General features: G+C 43.9%; 1 non-coding gene across 1 annotated transcript; it reads left to right on the top strand.

Annotated features, from left to right (window-relative positions):
• Window positions 1-245: 245 nt before the first annotated feature.
• On the top strand, window positions 246-319 carry TRNAN-GUU. The gene has a single exon. It is a non-coding gene; the product is annotated as a tRNA-Asn (tRNA).
• Window positions 320-6,642: the final 6,323 nt, after the last annotated feature.

The raw sequence follows: 6,642 nt of genomic DNA, 5'->3' as shown, positions 1-6,642 counted from the left end.
GTTGACTTTTACAGCCATTGTTCATCTGTCTCTAAGACTAGTAGGATTGGTTTAACCAGTCCACCTCTCTAAGCCACAATTTATTTATTCATCTGTAAAATGGGGATATAATACATTCATGGAGTTGTTTTGAGGATCAAATGAGATGAATCTATGAAAATAAAGTCCTTAACCTGACACCTGATATGCCCAATAACTGTTAGTCAGAATATTATTATTGAACTTCTATTAGGAGCTCTAGCGCTGTCTCTGTGGCACAATCGGTTAGCACGTTCAGCTGTTAACTGAGAGGTTGGTGGTTCGAGCCCACCCAGGGACGCTCAAGTACTTTTGGAGCTCTGGAAGCATAGTGCCTAAGGCATTTGACTGCTAACCAGAAGGCTGGTGGTTCAAACCCACCAGCCACTCCTCGGAAGGAGGGTTAAGCAATCTATTTCCATAGTGATGCTGCCTTGGAAACCCAAGGAAGGGTCTCTATGAGCCGGATCTGACTCAATGGCACATAACAGCAGCAACATTAAGAGCTCTGATAGAGTAGTGGATAAGGCATTTGGCTGCTCACCAGAAGGTCAGAGGTTCAAACCCACCAGCCACTCCATGGAAGGAAGATGGGGCAATCTACTTCCATAAAGATTTACAGCCTCAGAAACACAGCGGTGGTCACTATGAGTTGGAATTGACTTGATGGCAGCGAGTATTGTGTTGTAGGTACTTACTCAACACCTTACAAACATTATTCTTATCTTCATTTTGAAGGACAAGGAGAGTGAAGCAACTTGTCCAAGGTCATTCAACTGGTAAGTAATTGTGCTGGGATTAGAACTGAGGTCTATGTGACTCAAACACCAATGCTCTTTTCCATCATAATTTAGAAGATCAAAAGCCCCACAAAGAATGAGTGGTATTCATCACCATAATATATATTGTGATTGCTAATGTTATGTGTTAACTTATCCAGGCTATAATTCTCAGTGGTTTGGTAGACACTGGACTGGTACTCCTCCTTAGTAATGTAATCACCTTCCATGACATGATCTGATGTGATCAGCCAATCAATTAAAAGAGTAGTTTTCTTGGTGGTGTGGTCTGCCTCCAGTATATAAATGGATGTTCTGGCAGAACTTTCTCTCCCTCAGCCCTGCACTCTTCTTATCACCTGATCCCCAGATCCTGGAATGTAAACCTGCAGAAATCTCCAGTGCCACCTGGCCTGCAGATTTTGGATTCACCAGCCCCAACATTCCAGTGATCCAGCAGAGGTCTCCAGCTCTCCAGCTTATTGCCTGATCTATGGATTTGGGACTTGCCAGACCCCACAACTGCATGAGCCATTTCCTTGAAGTAAATCTGTCTCTCTCTCTCTCTCCCACCACCCTCTGTATAGCCTCATTGGTTTTCTCCTCCGGAGAACCCTGAGTAAGACACATATTGTGCAGTGTTTGAGAGTGTGGGTTTTGCATCACCCAGGTAGCTCCACATTTACTTCTGACCTTTCTGAACTCTATTTCCTCATCTGTAAAATAGGATGATTATAGGATCCACCTCAAAAGGCCATAGTGAAGATTAAACAAGCTAATGCATATGAAGTGCTTAGCAAAATGCCTGTCTCTCAGAGAAATCTCAATGAATGTGAACATTCATGATGATGATGGTGATGATGATGAGCATGCTTCTAGCATCACTGAAATAGCCTATGTGACACCCATGGAAGCTCCACATGAAAGGGAGACAGCATTTACTCCAAGACTATTGCTTTGACCAGCACACTTTCTGGTTTAACAGGATCTTCAAGATGCAACAAGTTAAGTAACTCTGGAGGATGATGATACCTACCAGAATTAGTGTGCTAAGAAAATGCATTTTTAAGACATTGCTTCTTTATGTGGCTTCTTAAAATGTTGGTTGGCGACAAAGCAAAATTCTCTTATCAAAATGAAATCTGTAGAATACAATTTTCAGCTCAAACAATGTGGTTTATACAAAGCGCCACCCTTTCAAGTCAGATGAGGAAATATAAAACTGTTCTATAATGGATATATTGTTTGCACACAAAAAGCTGTATGAATCCATGTTTCATGCCAGGCCTCATTTTACATCTTCAGTAAAAGGGGGAAATTCTCTCTTCTCCAGAGGAAACCCCCAAGGAGATCTCAGCACCACATTAACTGTGCCCTTTACTACTCACAAAATTTCAGAAAAGCACGGCTGCTTTGCTTATTGGGACACCAAGTCTCTGGGACACAGAGACCAGGCATTTATCACCATTGGCCCTTTTCATTCAAACTTAGATGACTCTGTATTGCTTCCCTTGATGTTGAACTCAGTCCTACAGATGTATTGATAGCCCACTACATGCAACACACTGTTCTAGGCATCCTGAGAAGCACAAAGATGGGTAAGATCCAATCTTGACCTCAAAGTACTCACAACTATGAGCATGGGGAAAAGGCAAGTTCATGAAGGCAATACAGAATTTTAGTGTTGCAAGACAATCATCCACTCAACCAATAGTCTTTCAACACTCTTTACAGCATGCCTACTATGTGCCGTGGAGTCCCTGAGTGGTGCAAAATGGTTAATACTCTTGGCTGATAACTGAAAGAGTGGAGGTTCAAGTCCACCCTGGGGGAATGTCAGAAGAAACACCTAGCAATGTACTTGCAAAAAATCAGCCATTGAAATCCCTTTGGAACACAGTTCTACTCTGACACATCTGAGATCACCATGAGTTGGAGTCAACTCGATGGCAACTTGTGATTATTCATCCAGGCACAGTGCTAAAGAGAGAAAAGCAAGAAGGCACACTTCTGTCCTTAGGAAGATCAGAGCCAAGTACTTTAGGAACGCAGTGGAATGAAAGAGTGCATCTAATAAAGAACCAGACAAGAGCTTTCAGAGGATTTTAAAGTGGTAAAATTCTACACATGGAGATCCAGGGCCCAACATCCAAAGCCACAAGCCAAGGTCCTACCAGTGGCTTATAATCATTGGCTGCTCAGTGGATTTGTTGCCTACCTTTGAGCTTGCAACCATTGTATGTGACTCGACATTTTAGGGCTATCAACACCCAGCCCTCTCTTCCTTTTAGTTCATTGACTTTGCTATGAGAATACCTTTTTGTCTGATGACTTGGTTGGAGAGAGGACACAACCCCCTCTAAGGAAGTAGGAGGCCTTCATCATTCCTGTCTCTGCCTAGGTTCAGCACATCTGGAAAGGCATCTCTGAGGTGGTGACATTTGAAGGACTCCAACCATGTCAAGAACAGGAAGAAGACACTTCCAAGGAGAAAAAACAGCAAGTCAAATGGTCTGAGGCAGGAATGAATTTGGTGAGTTCAAGAAACAGTCAGAGTATAAATAGTAGAAATGAGAGCAGAGAGGGGGGCCACAGCTAACTCTGGAAGGCCTTGGAGGCTTTGCAAGGGGTTTGGGCTTTATTTTTATGAGATAGAAAATCGTTGTTGTTGTTGTTATGTGCCGTCGAGTCAGCCCTGATTCATAGCGACCCCTCCTTGGGTTTCTAATGCAGTATCACTACGGAAGTAGGATTGCCCAAACTTCCTTCCGAGGAGTGGCTGCTGGGTTTGAACAGCCAGCCGTCTAGTTAGCAGGCAAGTGTCTTAGCCACTATGCTACCAGAGCTCCCAGAAAATCATTAGAGGATTGCAAAAAGGGGAGTGGGAAGCTATTGTTTAGTTTTTAAATTGTACATCTGATTATTGGGTGGAAAGTGGACTATGAAAAGGTAAAACCAGAAGCAAGGAAACAGGTAGGCTGGCATTGTATTGGCTCAGGATGAGACACTTATGGTTTGAGCCAAGGTAGTAGCAGTGACGAAGATGAGGAGACAGATCTGGGATACAATCTGCAGGTAATGTCCATTGGATGTCTCACTGATGTGAGAAGTGAGAGGAAGAAGAATCCAGAATGACTTTTGCGTTTGTGGGTTGAGCAAGTAGGTAGCACCATTTAATGCACATAACAACAACAACAACAGTGGATAGTCCTAAGGAGCTCTGGTAGCACAGTGCCTAAGGCATCTGACTGCTAACCAGAAGGTTGGTGGTTCAAACCCACCAGCCACTCAGTGCAAGCAAGACTGGGCAATCTACTTCTATGAAGATTTACCACCTCGGAAAAACCCAATGGGGGTCACTATGAGTTGGAATCAACTCAATGGCAGTGGGTTTGTTTGGTTTTGGTTTTTTGGTGGATAGTGCTACTAACTGGGGGCAGCTCACAGAAAACAGTGTTTTAGCAGAGGGACAAACAGAGTTTACTTCGAACATTTAAGGTTTGAGATGTCTGTGAGACAGTCATGTAGAGATATGAAGCAGGGAGTTGTTAAATGATTCTGGAATTGAGTGCCTGGGGAAGGACATTTTGATGTATTTAGCATTTAGATGATATGTAAAGCTGAAGAATGAATGGAAGCTTGTAAAGAGAGAAATGAAGGCAGTGGTGGTTCAGTGGTAGGATTCCATGTGAGAGACCGAGGTGTGATTCCAGCCAACGCACCTCATGTCCAGCCACCATCACTCGCAGTGGAGGCTTGTGTGTTGCTATAACGATAAATAGGTTTCAATGGAGTTTCCAGATAAAGATGGACTAGGAAGAAAGGCCTGGTGATCTACTTTCAAAAATCAGCCAGTGAAAACCCGATGGGTCACAACAGTCCAATCTTTGACTGATCACGGGCAACCTAGCAGCATTTCATTCTGTTGTACATGGGATCACCATGAGTCTGGGGTCAATTAGATAGCACTTAACAAAAACCACAAGGAGAGAAATAGAGAAGAGGTCCAGTGACTAAGCCTTAGGGTATTCCAGATTTAGAGTGGAAACATGAAAAACCCTGAATAAGCCTTCTCCCTTCATGTTTGCATCCCTCACTGCACCATAGGATAAACCTCAGAGAGAAAAAACGAACCTGGAAGGCCATTTTTTTTTTTTTTAACGTAATTTGAACACTGCATGTACATAATTTAAAACATTTGGCCCCAAAGATTAATAACTCCTCTTACATCTTCCTTTGACAGTCTCTCTGATTTGTCAGGCGGGATGGGTGGGGCGGGAGCTTTCCGAGTTGATTAACACCTCCACGTTGCTTTCAGCAAAGTGTGGGGCGGCAACAGAAAATGCCACATTGCAGATGCCTGACTTGGGGATGGGACTCTGACTTCACGCCTCCCTGTAGAGGCAGAGACTCACTTCTGACGGAGGGAAAGTATTACAAAAATATATATGTAACACATATTCTATTCCTGATTTAGGTCTATAATCTTATGAGCCAGACTGTAATGAATAATGTTATAATTAGCTGTAGATGAAGAACACGCAGCCGTGTTTTCTAGGGTGCACTTTAGGGCTCTGGTCCAATCTGCACATTTACAAGCTGTGCTATTTGCATCGACTTCTACAGACTCCACTCAGAGACAGAAGAGGCTGCATTATTGATTACAGTGTGCGCATCTTGCTTATCTCTCTGCTACACCCTGTGGGTGTGGAAGTGAAGGAGGAGGGAAAAGCCAGGAAATCCGGAAAGCACTACCCCATCCTCATGGAATAGCTCCCCAAATAGCAGCCTCAGTGTCTAATCTATGCCAGCAAACCTCTGGCATTTCCCCCTGACTAGAGCTACAGATTTGGACTAAATGGACATGAATTGACATGAGTTGCTGTGCCATGTGCAGTGTGACCTTAGGAGAGTCACTTCCCCTCTCTGGACCCTGGTTTTGCATCTGTAAAATGAGAAGATGGGCTTGAATATCTGTAAGGATCCTTCCAGTTTCACATCCTGTCTAAGATTGTATCAAAAGAAAACCAAATAGGATGCTCACCATGCAAACTTCTGCAGGGCCTCCCCATGCTGTGAAGGAACCCAGCTCCTAAGTATAGTATGTGGTGTGAAGTAATGTACTGGTAAATGCTTAACAACTGGCTCTCCAGGGGAAAAAGGTCCTATTTGTAATGTTTACCTATTTCCATAGGAGCTCTGGTAGCATAGTGCCTAAGGCACTTGACTGCTAACCAGAAGGCTGGCGGTTCAAACCCACCAGCCACTTCTCGGAAGGAAGGTTGGGCAATCTACTTCCATAGTGATACTGCCTCAGCAACCCAAGGAGGGGTCGCTATGGGTCAGGTCTGACTCAATGGCACATAACCACAACAACTTATTTCCATGGTGTAAATATTCCCACCATGGCCAATTTCAGTCTACTGGTGCGATGTCACTGGGCACAGAGTTGGGAAGAGATGCACACAATTGACTTTCTCACAAGCCAGCATTCCTACTGACTACAGCCAGAGCTTTGAACTGATTCAAAATGGTTGCATAATCGCCACGGTAAACAAGGGCCATATATGCATTACATAGCAGCCAAATCTGTTGCCCATGGTATTTTGATCCTTCCTCCTGAAAGTTTCAGGAGCCTGATGCAGGAGATTGGATTACAGGACTCTGGAAAACAACACACATTCAACGTGGCATGGTTGGCTGCCATCTTTCAGTGGGCACAGCTGTTTGTTTCCCACTTGGGTCAAAATACCATGGAAAACAGATTTGGTTGCTAGGCAACACGTTTGTGGCCCTTGTTTATGATGGTAATTGGCATAGTGCCTAAGGCACTTGACTGCTAACC

The sequence above is a fragment of the Orycteropus afer genome, unplaced genomic scaffold, assembly GCF_000298275.1.
Source record: "Orycteropus afer afer isolate SDZICR_OR568_19922 unplaced genomic scaffold, OryAfe1.0 scaffold00192, whole genome shotgun sequence".
In the NCBI taxonomy this organism is placed as follows: Eukaryota; Metazoa; Chordata; class Mammalia; order Tubulidentata; family Orycteropodidae; genus Orycteropus; species Orycteropus afer.
This window is presented reverse-complemented; position numbering and strand designations above follow the sequence as displayed.